Source organism: Sarcophilus harrisii, chromosome 1, assembly GCF_902635505.1.
Source record: "Sarcophilus harrisii chromosome 1, mSarHar1.11, whole genome shotgun sequence".
Lineage (NCBI taxonomy): Eukaryota > Metazoa > Chordata > Mammalia > Dasyuromorphia > Dasyuridae > Sarcophilus > Sarcophilus harrisii.
The window spans coordinates 304,565,894-304,584,008 of NC_045426.1; the positions used below are offsets into that span (position 1 = coordinate 304,565,894).

Sequence of the window (18,115 nt, forward strand, 5' to 3'; positions counted from 1 at the left end):
TATTTGAAAGCCACTAAGCGGTGTTTCCAGAATGATAGTTATTGGGAGGTCTGTGAATGGGGAACACCCCACGTTTGACTCTTGCCTAACCCTTGGCAGTGAGCATCCCTCCAACCTTCTTACCTCTGCCCCTGACGCAGAGAGGGAACTACCTGGTTCCTTTTGGGACTCGAGTGAAGGATTAGGGTGTGCATACGCTAGAAGATTTAATTACTGGGAGATCATCAGATGACAGCTGCTGTTTGGTAGAGAATACCCTTAATTACCACTTTCAGCCTTGAAATCAGCTGGCAATCATTAGTCAGTCGACAGTGGCTTCAGGGGGCTGCCAGATGTCAGCCTGGAAGGACTAGCCTGAATTTGGAAGCCACCCCTTTGGCAATTTCTTTCCTGCCCCAGAGTGGAGCTGAGAGGCATAAGGGAAATGGGGATGTAGTCTTTCCTGCCTCAGTGTCTAAGGGTCAGAATACAGGAAAGTCCTTGTTACCTGACTCTGAGCTCCATTTGCTACCTACAGGCTACCCACGCCAACTTTCATTGTAGTCTTGAGTAGATTGAGAAGAAGGTTCCCAGTGTGGAGACTGGACACCCAAACTGAAGGGGAGAATGGGATGATACTTTGTCCTCAGCTGAATCTAACTCATAGAACACAGGATTGAGTAAGAGATGGGCTTGAGGGTCTAGGTAGCAGAATAGCTACACCACTGGACTTGGAGTCATGAATTTTTTATCTTGCCTCAGACCCGTAGTAGCTGTATGATCTTGGGAGAGTGGGCTAATTCTCTGTTTCAGTTTCCTCCTTGTAAATGGAATAAATAACCATGCTTACTTTATAGGGTTGTATGAGCATCAAATACTAATGTAAATGCTGTCTTCTGATTTCCCCTCCAGAGAGGGCAATTACATTCTTGGTAAATCATACAGCAAGATTTGAACATAACTCTTCAGATTTTAAATAATATTAATAATAATATCCAGCATTTATACAGTATTTTAAGCTCTGGAAAGCACTTTTATAAATAATAGAGTAATGGATAGAGTGCTAGGCTTAGAGTCAAGACATTTTCTTGAGTACAAATCTGATCTCAGATACTTACTAGCTATGTGACAGAGCAAATTATTTAATCCTGTTCTCCTCAGTTCCTCATCTATAAAAAAATGAGGTGAAGAAGGAAATGGCAAACTACTGTAGCATTTTTGCCAAGAAACTCCCAAATGGGATTCTAAAGAATCGAATATGTCTGAATAATAACTTATATATGTTATCTCATTTGATGCCTAAAACAACCCTGTTAAGGTTAAGTGACTTGTCCAACTTCACAAAGTTAATAAGAACCTGAAGCCAAATTTGAATTCACATCTATCCTGATTCCTGCTTTACCACTCTAGCAATGGTCTTGGGTCTTTTTGCTGTTTTGAATAAAGGTTTCCACTACCTCTTCTCCCTTTCTATTGGGTAATGTATTCCCTTTCCTTAGACCTTTTTGAATCCCTGATTTTCTTCAAAATACAAGAAGGGAAATAAGTTAACTCAGATGCCCTCTCCTATTAAAAAAAAAACCTTTCCTGACTCACCCCAATTTATTAACACTCTTTCTGGATGATATTGCTTTGTATTGGACAGCAGTGAAGAGTGGGGAAAAGTCCTGACCTGTTATTCCGTTGTAAGAGAGAATTCCCCAGAAAAAGAAAAATTCTAGAGCTACCTCTAACTGGATAAATGTTGTATTTAAAACTCAAAATGATATTTGAAACTTTAGAAAGTATTAGTAATGCTGAAACCCCCAAGATTATCCCTATTTAGGCAGATTAGTAATTGCTTTTAACCTTATCTATGTGACCAAGGCACTCAAAACTTGAGTGACTTATTCAGGGTCTTACAACCAATGAATATCCAAGGTGTGCCTTGAATTTAAGACTACGCCATGCTGCCTCTTGTTATTTTTACCTACTTATCTGTCTACATTATGTGTCCTTCCTACTTACCCTTCAGTGGAATGTAAGTTTCTTAAGGGGAGAGTGTGTTTAGCACTTTGTCTTTGTATCCCCCATTATAGGCATATTGTTGTTGGTGAATTTGTGACTCCCTTTGGGGCTTTCTTGGCAAAGACATCGGAATGATTTTGCCATTTTCTTTCCAGACCATCTTACAGATGAGCAACTGAGGCAAAGGTAAAATGACTTGCCCAGGGTCCCAGAGCTAGTAAGTGAGGTCGAATTTGAACTTGCATCCTCCTGACTCCAGACCAGGTACTCTTTTTACTGTGCCACTTAGTCACCCAGTTTGTGGCAGGCATATGGCTGATACTACACATTTGCTTAGTTGAATCAATTAGAGCATGGAATAAAGCCAGAAAACTTGTGGGTTTAGGAGGGAATATTGGCGATGGTGACTTTCTAGTTCTGACCAAGTCTGGAAACGGATATTATTCAGGCAGTATGTCTAAAATGGTTTGGCAAAAGTTAGTGGGGAGTGATTTGGGAGAGATAATGGGTTTCAGTTGAGTTTAGAACTTTGCTGAGTACACTTGGGACAGCTTAGTCCTGTTAATTAGAAGCATAGTGCTATTGAGACTATAATCATTCATTTAACTCCTACAGATGATTTAAGAGAAAGAGAAATTGGCTCAGCATTCACCGGCTGCATCCCTTATTCTATAATCCGAAACAAGGATGGCCAAGTGGGGGGAGTGTGGATGCTCTTCCTGGAAACAACTCAAAGGGATGACCAGGAAAGTGGATCAGTTCTTTGAACAATATAGTACAGGTTCTCTATGGCTTTCTGTAAATTCCTGCCTAAATTTATTACTGAGATGATGGAAATTCATTTTTAGAAATAGTCTCCTTGAAAAGCTAAATCACATTCAGTGCTTATATTGAAAAGACATCATTCTACTGGCTTTTTTTGTTTTTCTCTGTGTTCTGTCTTAGATAAACTGAAATCTTGTGAACATTACTGGGATGTTGGTTTTGGAGGGTTCTGGGTGGGCCCAGACAGGAGGTAATTAGAAAGTCGAGAGGTTTAGCCAAACATAGGGTTGTTATCCTCTTGTCTGTCCCTGAAGCCGTTGTCTCCTTCCTTTGCTGTGGACAGGCTGTAGTGAGGCAGCCTGAGCCAGATGTCCTAACAAAGCTCCCGTTTGTGTTGTCTGGGATTGTGAAGGGGAAAGGAGGGAGTTTAGTGCTGGGGAAAGCTGTGAAGCTGTTTCGAGGAGCCAGGTTTGAAGAATGGCTGGGGATGGTGACTGAGAAGCGAGAGGACCAGGAAGAGTTTTTTGAACTCATTGGCTTCCAATTGAAAAACAGGAGGCAGACAGAGACATATTGGACTATGAATACAGACCAGAATAGTCTTTTTAAAATTTATTTTCCTTTCTTTTGCTTTTATAACCTGTCCTTAAAGAACAGTGTAGGAGGAAGGCAGAGGATGTGGACCCAATAAGCAAGTTGTTTCCTCTCTGTCCCTGTGGATCATTTCATCAGTTTCTCCTATTCTGGGATAAGGCTTGATTTTCTTGCCACATGCCTTATTCATTCATAAGAAACCAAGAACATATTAGGAATAGGTAATTCCCCTTTCAAAACTCCCCCCATTCCACATTTTCACTGGTTTCTGAGGGCTGGTCAGTGAGTCAGACCCAGAATTGTTTGTGTATTTTCCCACTGCCACAACTAGTAAAAGAAAGAAAAGGATTTGAGTTTATTTTTTGGGGGGGAAGGGAATTATTTTGTTCAACTTCTGAAATGAAAATGACTTTGGATTTCCTTGTTCAGACTCACATACCCCCATTCTACCTTGCATTTTCTCCCCTTGTTTCATATGCCCATCAAGTATGGAGGTAGGACAGTTAAGAACAGAATTTCCACCTCAAGTCCCATTGGAGTGAGGGATAGAGGTCAAGAAGGGATACTGCCAACAAAATCTAAGGAAGAGATTGTAACTGTGCCCTCTTGTCAAATAAAATACCAGGAAAACTGAAATTGGCCATCTTATGGAATAGATGTCCTTAACTTGGGGTTCATGAAATTATTTTATAATATTTTGATAACTATATTTCATTATAACTGGTTTCCTTTGTTATCTGATGCATCAGGATTACATTTTTTCCTTTTTAATCCTATGCATTAGAATGACACATATTATTTTGAAAAAGTATACACCAGACTGCCAAAGATTAAAGACCCCTGCTACAGAGGAAAGGACAAATAAAGTCTCAAACATTAAATAAGTTCAAAGAATGCTGGATCTGTGCTGTGATTATCAAATTACAGCTGGAAGGGGCCCTTAGGGCCATGTAATTCAACACCTTTATTTTACAAATGGGGAAACTGAGGTTCAATGTGATAAAGTGACTTGCCAAGAGACACAGAGTTAGTAAGAGACAAAGGTTTTCCCAGTTTCAGGCCTAGCATTCAATTTACTGCACCATAGGAATAAGCAACAATTCAATCTCTTTTAAATTATAAGTCCTTTAAGATTAACTAGCCTGTCTTCATGCACCATCATGTTTCTTTTTTATTGTTTTGTTTGAGGAGGCAGTTGGGGTTAAGTTACTTGTTCAAGTGCCTAGGTTCAGATTTGAATTCAGGTCCTCTTGATTCCATGGCCAATGCTCTATTTCACTTTACTACCTAGTACTGTCTATCCACTACACCTTGGGCAAACCATATTTACTCCCGTAGCCTTAATTTTACCTTCTTTAAAATGAAAAGGTTGGACTAAATGATTGCTAAAATTCCTGCCAGTTCTAAATCTGGCAGTAGTACTCTTCGGAGATGGAAATAGTCTGGTAGCAAATAGATAAGGGAGCAGTAAGCCAGAAAGTAGATGGTTCTCAGCATCTGAAGGAAGCCATTCCTAGGAGGATAATTCTCTTGTTGCAGTAAGAACTGTGCTTGGAGATGTGGAGGGAAACCTCTTAGCTTCTTCCCCTGCTCCCCATCATTCAGCCTGGAGGTGAGGTTGCTTGATTTGTGCTGTATAGCAACTAGCAGAAGGTGAAGCACAAAGCTTCCAGTCATTCACTGAGCAGTAGAATGGAAGCTTCTTGAAGTCACAGATTGTTTTTATTTGTTCTATCTATCATTATTTTATTTATTATTTGTTTCTTTGTGCCTTCAGCACATAGCACAGTGCTGGTCACTTCTTAGGCAGCCGAGTCAAATTGAGTAGTCGAATCATCACCCATTCTTTCTGATCCTGGTACCCCCAGTCACAATGTCCTTTTGTTGGCCCCAGATAGGAGGGGGTGACTGAGGAGTAGAAATTGTTTGCTTTTGTGTTGACTTTTAAGGGACCCCATACCCCAAACTGGCAGAAACTAGGGCTTCCTGGAGTAGGGGAGCTTCCCCTCTTCAACAGGAAACTCCGGGGGCACTGCTGACGCCTGGAGATCTGGGCAGCGGTCCAGATTCCAGACCAGAAGACTGAGCTGACCTTCCCCCTTCCTGAATAAAAATATAGAAGCCACTGTGGGCCTTGGAGTGCTTGAGACTGTGGGAGTGGCCTGGAGCAGGGGTGGTGGGGAGGAGCAGATTCCATGAGACTCTTAGCTTGCACAGAAGCTGGATTACCAGCAGCCGGCACCAGCTTTGCCATCTCTTTCTCTCTGCATCTCCTCCTCTGGATGAAGTTCCATTGGCTCGGCCTTTCCCTGGGTTTGGGATCCAGGGCCTTCTCACTCGTTGGAACAAACTGGTGCTGTGGATTGACTGTGCCTGGCTCCTAGACAACTGAACACGCAAGGTCTGTATGGAAAGGTTCTGGGTCCATTGTTCTCCGTTGTAATCAGCTCCGATATTAACTCTCAGCTTAAATTGTAGGAAGAGCTGCAGAGGGTGGGGATGGAAGTTGGCTGGACAGAACGGCCAGACTCACAGCATGCGCTTCTCAGGCGAGAAAGCTGTTGTGGCTCTGGAGCTCTTGTTTAATGGCAAACAACACTGAGTAAGGCGGGAGAGCATAATTGTCTGGCTTCCTTCAGAGAGATCTCAGGACCTGGAAGGTGATAATGAAATCCGTAGTAAGGACAATGGAGAAGAATCTATGAAAAAAAAAATCTTTAGGCTCCAAGCCTTATTCATTCACAAGGGAGCAAGAACAAGCTAGAAATAGGTGGGCTCCCCTTTCCACAGATTTCCCCCCTACATCTTCGACGGGTATCCGAGGGTGGGTCAGTGAGTCAGAACCAGAACTGTTTGTGCATTTCCCCACTCCTACAACTAGAAATGGAGTACAGAAAGGGGAAAAAAAATCTATCTCAATATATAATTGACATAGATATAGATGTAGAATACCAAAAACAAAACAGAAAAACAACAAAAAAAAGTTGTTCCGAGCACATAATTAGACAAAGCCCTGTCAGGGCATTTGAGGGAGCATCTGGGCTATATCAGGTCTCCCTGTTTACTCACATTACCAGAAGATCCGCCTGGCTGGGTCTTCCAGGAGGCTGTTCCTCAGGCTGATGAGTTGCTAGCGTTCCAAATGTCACTCAGCCATAGACATTCCGTTCAGTTCTCAGGCTTGCCTACACTTCCCAACAGCCACTCCCCCCCCCCCCCCCCCCCCCCCCCCCCCCCAGTCCTCCCCTGTCATTGTCACCTCCTCGGATTCTGAGGCTAGTAGGAGAATGCCAGCGACTGCCTGCAGCAAATCCATTCACTTCCTCTTTTTAGCCCTGATCAGCTTCTCCTTGGGGACTTGAGTTTCCTCATCTGTGAAATGAATGGGTCATAGTGGATGAAGTCTTAGCTCCAACTTTCTCTGTTGTTCTATAAATGTTATGTGAAATTTAGGGCTGGAAGCGAGGGAAGTCAAGATGGAATTGCAATCTGATGAAGCCTTCTTCCATTTTTTTATAGTATGCTTAAAACAAAAAGCTAGCTAGCCTTCTAGTTTCTGGAGGCCATTTTGAAGGGTAATAAATTGGAAATAATTCATATTTGTGGTGTCATTGTAGATAGAAAGCTGGTCTTGGAGCTAAGGAGACCTGGATTCAAGTCTTATACTTTTCTGGTCCTCTTTAATCTCAGTGCCTTTCCCTGGGATTACCTCTAATTCATGCATCTAGTTTATAATATAGTTGTTTTCTTATTTTCCCATTTGTGACTCAGTCCCATTAGACTGAATTATTGGAGAGCAGCAACTGTCTTGCCTTTGTTTCTATCCCCAGGAGTTAAATACAGTATCTGACATATAGCCAGCAGTTAATAAATGTCTTCCACCCCTAAATCTGTTGAATTCAAGCTCATTTATTAAAGCCAATTCAAATGCCACCTCCTTCTTTTTGGCTTCTCTAATCCTTCCATTTAGAATGATTAACTTAGATCTCTCAAAGCACTTTGTTTCACAGATCTCTAAGGCACTCATTTATCTTGATCGCTAGCTTGTCATTGGACCCTGAGAAGTGAGAAGGTGAGGCAGGTGAGCTTGCTTAGCCTTCCCTCATTTAAATCCAATTTACTTGCTTGTCATGGCATCCCTTCCTTGATATTATGGTCCTTTTTGGGAACAAAAGACAAACAACAATGCTCTTGTTGTTATACTATTCAATATTTATGGCTGTGTCACTGACTAAATTGGAAGCTTCATAAAATTTCATTAAATTTAATTTTTATATCATTTTCAATTCATAACACAGGGCTATCTCCACATAGTAGGCATTTAAATGTTTCTTTGATGAGTGAATAAAGACTACATGATAATAGAGTTAGGTGGATTCAGAACTGGTTGAAAAACTAGGCCCAATGGTTCATCCTCAGCATCCTTCAATCCCATATTTTTATAATTGGATGAGTACATGTGGGAAGCAGCGTAGTGTAATGGGTTGAGGATTGTCTTTTTAATTAGGAAAATTGAAGCTTGAATCTCACCTCAGATATTTGTGAGCTGTGTGAGTAAGTCATTCAGTCTTCCTGAGCTAGATAAAGATGTTGAACTTGGTGACCTGACCTCTAAGGTTCTTTTCAGGTTTAATTTTATGATCTTGTGATCCACGAATCTATAAATGGCTTGCATGCTGAATTTGTACATGGAGTGAAACCAAGAGGAAGAGCTAACATGGCAGATGACAGAATCAATATGCATGATGACCTTGACAGGTTAGAAGGATGGACTGAGTTTAATAAAATGAAATTTAATAGGGATACATGTAAAGACCTAAACTTAGGTTAAAAAAAAATAAACTGCCCAAGAATAGAATTGAGGAGGTGTGGCTAGACAACACTTCAAGTGAAGAAAAAGCAACAACTTGAGTGTTGCAGTGGATTGCAAACTCACCATGAGTCAACAGAATGACATGGAAGCCAAAAAAAAAAAAAAAGTTATTAGCATTTTAGACTGCAAGAACAGAAATATAGTGTTGAGAAGGAGCAAGGTCAAAAATCTGCTGTATCTGGTCAAACTACTTCTTAATATTGGCTTCAGATCATGCTGTCATTTTTTAGGAAAGGAATCAATAAGCAAGAACATAACCAATCAAAAGATGGCATCTGGGAAAGTGAGAGTGCACGGTACAATGGAATATAAGGATTGGTTAAATCAGGGGTCCTCAAACTTTTTAAATAGGGGGCCAGTTCACTGTCCCTCAGACTGTTGGAGGGCCGGACTATAGTAAAAACAAAAACTTTGTTTTGTGAGCCTTTAAATAAAGAAACTTCATAGCCCTGGATGAGGGGGATAAACGTCCTCAGCTGCTGCATCTGGCCCGTGGGCCGTAGTTTGAGGACCCCTGGAAAGGAACTGAGAAATGTTTAGCCCAAAGTAGAGAAAACTTAGGAAATCTACCATAGTTGTCTAAAAGCAGTTTTAAATTGAAATAAATCCTATAGGCAGCATATTGACTTAGAAAACCTCATTAACATCACCCAAGTGTATTTTTATTTATTTTGTTAGATATTTCTTGATTATTTTAATTAGACTCGGTCACCCTGCCATCACTTTGTATCTCTTATAACAAAGAAGTACAATTAAGCAAAAATTTAACCCATTGGCCATGTCTAATAACCTATGTATTGGTCTGCTTCTGTAAGCTATCATCTCTTTTCCAAGAGGCAAAAGGGATACTTCACTAGTAGTTTTGTGAAGTCATGTTTGATCCATATGCCAGCCCCACCTATATTTAAGAGATTCATTATTATTAGAGTTGGAAGTGACTTTGGAAGACAAGTCCAGTGCTCCCCAACCTTAACTATACTTTGGTCCAATGAAATATCCAAATTCTTTACAAACAATTAAGGATAGAGGATTTTATTGACATAAGAGAGTCTTGGAAAGTTCCTGTATCATTGCAGGTTGGCACTTTCTCTATAACTTATGGTCTTGGAGAATCTTTAGAACACTGAAAAATTAAGTGACTTGCCCAGGATCATATAATTAATGTATATCCAAAGAAGAACTTGAACACCGTGTCTTTCTGACTCCAAAGTCAGAAAGCTATGCCATACTGACTTTCACCTGTGACCAAAATGAGCCAGTGCTTTACAAGCTTTAAAGCATGACATGAACATTAGCTACTCTTTTTAGCATCATACAGCATCATACATCATATAGCATACATCATACATCATATAGCATCATACATCGCCGCTATTATCATTATTATTCCATAGTCTTGGTCACAGAATAGAGGAGACTCAGAAGCCAAAAAGACAGATATATAGTATTGGAAGAGCAAAATAGAGGAAGACTGAAAGATATAATACTATATATAACATATGTAAATTATTATTATGTATGATATAGTAATAAAATAATAGTTTTTATATCTATATAAAATAAAATATGTAATAATAATACAAAGAATAACTTTTCTAAGTACAGGAGTTGAGAAGAAAAGACCATTAATGGCAAAAGTTTTTCAAATCAATACAAACTTGCCCAAATATGTAGTTGGGAAATCTATTCTAGTCTGATTTTTTCACTGTCAGTTAGCAAACCAATATCTAGAGAGCTAACTTTCCCAGTACTTCTTAACTGGCTTAAAGATTGATAATATTGCCTCTCATTTTTTTCTTCTCCAGGCTTCTCCATTTCTTGCAACTGTCCCTCATATGAAAGTCTTAAACTGAGTAATGCTCTACTTTGTCAGGATCCTTTTTAAAATGTGGTATCTAGTATTTGACATAATATTTTATATAAGGCCAGATGATAGTCTAGCTTCTAAATTTCCAATAAAGTAGGTCAAGATTGTACGGTATTGGTTGGGGGTGGGGAGACCCTAATATACTTGTTATTGAGGCCCCCCAAAATATGTGAATTTAGAGCTGGAAAGGACATTTGAGATAATTTAGAACAATTACCCCATTTTCAGATGAAGAAACAGGTCCAGAGAGTCCTATAGGCAGGAAATGCCAGGACCAGATTCTGAAATGAGAATTTTTGACTACAAAATCTGGGGGGTGGGGGAGGGGAGGGATGTTATTCCATAGTTTGATATCCTCAATTTTCTAAAAATTAAACTGAATAAAGTCAAATGAGGAAGCTGAGATGAAATAATTTGCCTAAGGTCACAAATAGAGTAGACAGAGCAAAATTCAAAATCACATCTTCTGAATTTAAGTTGTGTGGTTTTTTTTCAAGATTTTTTTCCTTCTAATTTCCTGAGGGCATTTTCAAATGAAATTCTTTCTACCCTCAGAAAAAGCATCTAAACATACGAAAATATTTATAGCAGTCCTTCTTTTGGGGAGCAAACAACCCATTAGTGGGGGAATGGTCAAACAAATTGTGTTACATTACAGTTGTCATGATGAAGTTAGAAAAGCACAGGAAGACATATATTAACAGAAGCAATCAATCAGCAAGCATTTATTAAGCACCTACTATGTGTCAGGCACAATGCTTAGTACAAAGGATACAGGAAAAACCCCCAAACGTTCCCTGCTTATGGAGCTTATATTGTGAGAAAGATAATATGGACATAAATCAGCAGATACAAGATACATACAGAATAGATGGGAGGTAGTCCTATAGTCAGGAACACCTGAGTTCAAATGCAGCTTCAGATACTAACTGTATGACCTTGGGCATATTAGTTAACCTGTGTTTACCTTGAAGGCAACTAGGTATCTCAGTGGATGTTCTGGAGTCAGGAAGACCTGAATTAACATCTAGCCTCAAATACTATGTCACCCTGGGCAAGTCATTTAACCTCTGCCTTAATCCCCTGTAGAAGAAAATGGTGAACCATTTCAGTATTTTCGCCAAGAAAACCCCATGGAATACACTAGCACGATATGGTCCACAGGGTCAGGGTCAGACATGACTGAATAACAGAAGAACAACAATATAACAGTTATATAGGAGAAAATACTAGCCAGATTTTTATAAAAGAAAGTACTTTAACTAGGTCTTAAAGGAAGTCAGGGATTCTAATAAGAAGATGTTAAGAGAACATTTCAGATATAGGAGAAAGCTAGTTAAAAGGTATGGAGAGGGGCACTGAGGATGCATAAGGAATAGCAAGAAAATAATATACATAATGAGTACTACAATGAGGATAATATTAGCTTCCATTTCTCAAGAGTGTTGTAAAATGATTATTACAATGTCAACAGAAAGACAATAGAAACAAAACTCAACAAAACTGAATGCTTTGTAATTAAAAATGACCAAGTCTGTTCTTGGAGAAGGGTTGAGAAAATGCACTCACTGTTGCAAGGTGGAGAACTAAGGGTAAAAAATAATTCTTATATTGTTAGTTATGATTAATTATGTTGTTGTTCAGTTCTTCCAGTCATGCCCAACTCTTCCTGATCCCATTTGGAGTTTTCTTAGCAAAGATACTGGATGGTTTACTATTTCCTTTTCTGGTTCTTTTTGCAGCTGAGGCAAACAAAGTTAAGTGACTTGCTTAGGGTCACACAGTTAGTAAGTGTCTGGTCTTCCAAACTATAACTTCCTAACTCTTTCCTAACTATAGAGAAAGCTGAGTGCCACAGAAGCAACATTTTTGAATTATGGTGCTGGAGGAGACTTTTGAGATCTCTTGGACTGCGAGGAGATCAAATTAATTCAGACTATTCACTGAAAAGTTAAATACTGAAGTTGAAAGCTTAAAGACTTTGGCCACATAATGAGAAGATAGGACTTATTGGAAAAGATCCTAATGTTGGGAAAGATTGAAGGCAAAAAAAAAGAGAAGGGGTTAGCAGAGGATGAAAGCGTATCATGAGATACTTTGGAGGACAGACGACCTGGCATATGGTCCATTGCTTGGGTGTTAAGAATCAGACATGACTGAATAACAACAACTAAACTTCCTAACTCCAGGACCAGTGATCTGCCCGCTGTACCCCTTAGCAGTTCTGAGTAGTTATACTGAAGTACTTTTTTTGTTCTTTATCTCTGTTAAAAGAGATGACTTTCTGGATTACAAAGGGTGAGAGGCTAGAGTTGGAAATGACCATAAGATAAAAATGAAAGAAAAGTTAAAATACATGTGTGTGTATAAAATAGGTTTTTATTTTCAAAATATATGCAAAGATAGTTTTCAGTATTCACCCTTGCAAAACCTTGTGTTCCAAATTTTTCTCCCTCCTTTCTTCCCACCTCCCTCCCCTAGACAGCAAGAAATACAATATATATTAAGCATGTGCAATTCTTCTGTACGTATTTCCACATTTATCGTGCTGCACAAGATTTATATATATATATATATATATATATATATATATATATATATATATATGTAAATTCTGTAGTTTACTCCAGGCACCTCTCTAAGACCCTAAGTTGAAAAGAAGGTGACAACCTGCCTTTGTTGAAGGAGTTTTCTCACCTGTTCTCTAGACTAATAAAATTACAGGTCCAGTCTCTCTCCTCCAGATTGAATCCACTGTTCTATCCCATTGAAATCTTTTTTTGGATCCTCATCCTGTCATCCATTATATTAACTCTTCCTGCTAGCTTCATGCTTTCCAAAAATCTGGCCAGCACACCCTCCCTGTCATCATGCAAGTCGCCAATAAAAATGTGTTAAATAGAACAGAACTGAAGACAATCTTACAGAATGCTACTGGAGAGCCCCTGGAGGAATTGACTTTCATTCATTAATCAAAACTAATTAAATCTTAATAGTCTTTGCTGATGCCATCCTGAATGTTGTTCTATATTTCCCCCCTGTGACTGACTTGTTCTTTTGCTGAGCCTGCACATGGAAGGTGGCAGTAATTAAGTGTGATTGGGTATGATGGAAAGTAATATCCTGCAGTGATGTAGTTTTGCTGAGAAAACCGTTTGAACTGCGCCAAAAGCAGTTTTGTAAGTCACAGAATGGCAACTCACAGGATCGATTGAGACTTCTGGAGCTGGGATAAATCTAGAAAAGTCATTTGGTCCAGCCCTCTATGTTCAGAATAGCAAATATCTGAGGAAAATGGGACCAATCCATGCATATGGGGCTGCATACAATTCTTTAAGAATTCCTTGGGGGGGGGGGGACCTTGAAACAAGTTTGGAGAAGAAAAGTCATTATGAGTTGAACATATATTGAGATTAAAGATAATGTTATCTTTATTCCTAATACTATGTTAGTTGTACCTAATATTGAGACCAAGTAGGAAGTGCACTAACTCTGGGAGGGGAGAAAGAATAAGCATTTATATAGCACCTACTGTGTGCTAGGCACAGTATTAACCACTTTATAATATTATCTCATTTGATTCTCACAAGAGCCTTGAGAGATACGAACTGTTGTTCTCCTCATTTTATAGCCGAGGAAAAGAGAGAGTCACACAGCCAATAAGTATCTGAGGCTGAATTTAAACTCAGGTCTTCCTAAGTACAAACCCAATGAGCTGTCTTCTTCACCTCCTAGCTGCTTATTCTCTGGAAGCACCACTCTGGAAGCACCACTGCTAAGGCATCTGGACTAAGTTTCCTATATCTAAGGTTCCTTCCAGCTCTAAGTCCATCATACTTGATCATCACAATCTTATTGTTGCTGCCTACAATGTTCTCCTGGTTCTGCTTATTTCACTCAGTCTTAAGGTCTAAGGTCTTATGAGCTTATGGTCTTTGGAGAGGCTGAGCAGTATGGTAGAAAGAGTTCTGGACTTCCTAATAACTAGCTTTGTGATCTTGGGCAAAACTTATCTCTTCTCTGTTTCCTCATCTATTAAATAAGCTAGAGAAGAAAATGGCAAACCATTCCAGTATCTTTGCCAAGAAAACCCCAAATGGGGTCATGATGAGTTAGACATGACTGAAATGACTGATATCAACAACAGTAACATACCTGCTATAATATGGTTTATTGTTATAGTGTCACGTGGGGGAAATAATGTATATATGAATAAATAGATACAAAACATACATATATATTATATATATATGATTATTTGGAAAGAGAGCTTAAATTACTGGGGAAAAGGCAAAGATAACTTTTGAGAAGAACTTTATTTTCCTCAACAGTATATTTCCAAATACATGTATGTAAAGATAGTTTTCAATATTAATTTTTGTAAGATTTTGTGTTCCAAATTTCTCTTCCTCACTCCCTTACTTCCTCCCTCTCCAAGACAGCATAGTTAACTATGTGCAATCCTCCTAAACATATTTCCATATTTGTCATGTTTTATAAGAAAAATCAGACCAAAAGGGAAAAAAACACACAAAAAAAGCAAACGGTGAAAATACTGTGCTTTATTTGGAACTATGCCGAAAGGGATATAAAACTGTGTGTACCCTTTGACCCAGCAGTGCCACTATCCAGTCTGTATCCCAAGTAAATCATAAGGGAGGAAAAAGGACCCACATGTGCAAAACTGTTTGTAGTAGGTTTTTTTTGTGTGTGTGGTGGCAAGGAATCGGAAAATGAGTGGATGCCCATCAATTGGGGAATAGCTGAACAAATTGTGGTATATGAAGGTAATGGAATATTATTATTTTATTAAAAAATTATGAATAAGCTGATTTTAAAAAGGCCTGAAAGATTTACATGAACCAATGCTGAGTAAAATAAGCAGAACTAGTGATACATTATACACAACAACAGCAAGAAGGTGTGGTGATTAAATATGCAAGACTTGATTCTTCTCAATGGTTCAGTGATCTAAAGCAATCCCAATAGACTTTGGACAGAAAATGCCATCTGCAACCAGAAAAAGAACTATGGAGATTGAATGTAAATGAACACTGCTATGTTCATTTCTGTTTTCTGTTTTTTTTTTCTCCCATAGTTTTTTCCCTTTTGTTCTGATTTTTTTTCTCACAATATGATTTATAAAGCAATGCATATTAAAAATAAATTAATTTAAAAGAGAAAGAAGAAAAAGAAAATACTATGTTTTGATCCACATATAGGCTCCATAGTTTTTCCTCTGGGTGAAATGGCATTTTTCTATCACAAGTCTATTGAAATTGCCTTAAATCACCACATTGTTAAAGAGAGCCAAGTCCATCATACTTGATCATCACATAATCTTATTGTTGCTGTGTACAATGTTGTCTTGGTTCTGCTTACTTCACTCAGCATCAATTTATGTGTTTCCAGGTTTTTCTGAAATTAATCTTTGAGCAAGAATTTTGAAGGAAACTTGGAGGTTCTAGGAGGTGGACACGAGGAGGAATAACATTCTAGGTCTGGGGAATGACAGTAAAAGCACAGGGATGAGAATGTATTTTGTGTGAGGAGCAAGAAGATCAGTTTGTTAGATTAATGCAACTGAAGAAGATTAGCATATGACAAGGTTGTAGGTTGAAACTAGAGCCCGAAGGGCTTTAAATGTTAGAGTTAGTATTGGATTCAAGAGATAACAGGGAGCAATCCAGATTTTGGCTCCACTGATCTTATGTAGCTGGTGCACAGTCAATGGGCTGTCACTCAAAGCTTCTTCAGCTTGCTAGGACCTTGTAAGAGTTTGGGATTTGTCAGCTTTAAGAATTCAGGGTCATTTTCACAGTAGAATGAACCACTGAGGTATTGCTATATGGGATCAAGTTCCATGAATGGTTCCCCTGATCAGTAGTCTAGGGAGAAATTACTATGAGTTGTAGAGAACATGGAATCCTCCCTGGAGAAAGTGTGGCTTGATCTTGGCTTTGAAGGATGGGTAGGGTTTAGACTAAGAAAGAGAAACAGATGGGTGCTCCAGGCAGAGGGAACAGTGGGAAGAATGACAAGGATGTTAGAGATTGTATGTGGTATATTTTGAGGGTGTTGAGGAAACCACTGTATAACTCAATTGGGAAGGTTTCCCCCCTTCCTCCCTTGTGGTTTTTTTGCAGAGAAATTAGTATGCCTTCTGAAGAGACTTGGAAGCTAATACTAAGCTGATTAAAGACTAGTTTTTAACCAGTGTGTGCAAAATAATTGGCCTACAAAGGGTGAGTTTCACAGGAAGGGGAGTGAATAACTAGAAAATTTGGCTATCAAAAAAATTCCCCCTTAACTGGAAAAAAGACAGTAATGTGGTGTATAAAAATGCAATGTGTAATCCCATCATGTTTTTCTCCCCTTCTCTGTTGGCCACAAGGAACAGAGAGCATCCAGGGATTTGGCACTGAGAGAAACCACGGCATGACATAGTGGAAAGATGACTGGGCCAGGAGTCAAAATACCTGGGTTCTAGTCCTGTCTTTGCAGTTTGTGAGCTGGGTATTCATGTCTCTGGGCTGATTTCTTAATTTGTAAAATTGAAGGGATTGGTTTTAGAAAAGCTTGAAAACCTTTCCTATCCTCACATTCTGAAAGTGAGGCTGATGGCTTTGCTATCTCTGTCTCACTTAAAACTAATTCACATACAAGCCAAGCATGAATCCCTGCGGTATCACTGGGCCTCTGAAAATGAAGGAACAACAAGAACAACAACAACAAATTCTATGAATCTCTATCAAGCCAGAAGGAAAACCTTCCTCTTCTAATTTTCCTCCATTAAAAAAAAAAGATGTAGGGAGTTCAGATCCTTCTGGAGAGAGAGACACAGATAAGGTTCTAGTTAAGGTAATTAAAGAAAATAATCATAATATTTGATGTCAAGCCAGACCAAAGTACTATAAGCAAAATGGATAGATACTTTGGAAGGTTCTAGGTTTTAAGGAAAGATTCAGGAAAACTTTTATTTGATTTTAAAGAAACCAGCATTAAATGGTAACTGAAAACATTTAGAGTTTAGCAGAAGAATGTGTTTAACTTGCATTCAAAATACATAAATGACTCAGTGAACTCATTCATTTGAATGCAGATCACAACCCCTCCATAGCTTCCCATACTATGTGATGCTTGTCTCTACAGTCCCATAAGTTTGCTCCTGAGGGTCAACTCAATATATTGGGGGCTTCCAAATAATAGTCGGTTGACAAGCATTTATGAAATACTTTGTATTAGACACTGAAGTTACAAATTCAAAAAAAAGTAGAGGAAGGAAGGAAGGAAGGAGGAAAAGAGCGAGGGAAAGAGGAAGGAGAGGAGGAAAAGAAAGATAGAGAGGAAAGAACAGTTCCTGTGCTTAAAAAGTTTATATTGTATTTCTGCCACCTTTGTGTGGATACTAATGGAACTCAGTGAAATGTCCATTGGTAATCACTTGTTGTTGCTACAAGTTCATCTTCTTTTTTGATCACACATTTCCTGAATGCCATATTTTATGCTGTTTCTTTTTCACAATTCCTTGTCTGTTGCATTTGCAGCCTATCCATATCCAGCTATGCAAAAACTCTTTGCTTCCTCTAAGTGATACTCATTTTTAATTATTTGGAGTCACTCAACAACACTAGTAAAATATAGGTATTAAAAAGTTGTACTTTTGTTTCAGATTATTTGGAGTCAGTCAAGGAGCCTTGCAAATGTTTTTATTTTCATTAAGATTTTTTAATTTATCTGAAAATTGTTTCATAAACTATCGTAATATTATGGTGTGTTTTGACAGGGTTATATTTTTATATTTTAGAAACGCTATCATTTATTAGATAACTCGCTGTTCCTGTTCTTCATTATCCAGATACCTGGAGCAAATTTAAGAAGCTACTCTATAGTAACGTGTCTCAAGACACCACCTGGCGACAATCACCTCAAATGCAGGCTAGTTCCTAGGAGGAAAAAAACTCCAAAGGGCTTATCATCTCAAATCCAAAGTTTATAGTCTGGGTTTCCAACTTCTGGGGAACATATGC

The 18,115-nt window shown here is 38.7% G+C and overlaps 1 protein-coding gene across 2 annotated transcripts in view; it reads left to right on the top strand.

Moving 5' to 3' along the window:
* Nucleotides 1–18,115, top strand: part of EMP2 (epithelial membrane protein 2) — a 50,585-nt gene that overhangs the window by 19,201 nt on the left and 13,269 nt on the right. The window contains exon 1 of one of the 2 annotated variants that reach the window (XM_003761707.3): nt 5,513–5,746. The exons of the other annotated variant lie outside the window; for it this stretch is intronic. The gene's annotated coding sequence lies outside the window, so the exon portion shown is untranslated. Of the gene's footprint in view, nt 1–5,512; nt 5,747–18,115 lie in introns of those variants that run through there. 2 annotated transcript variants of the gene reach the window in all.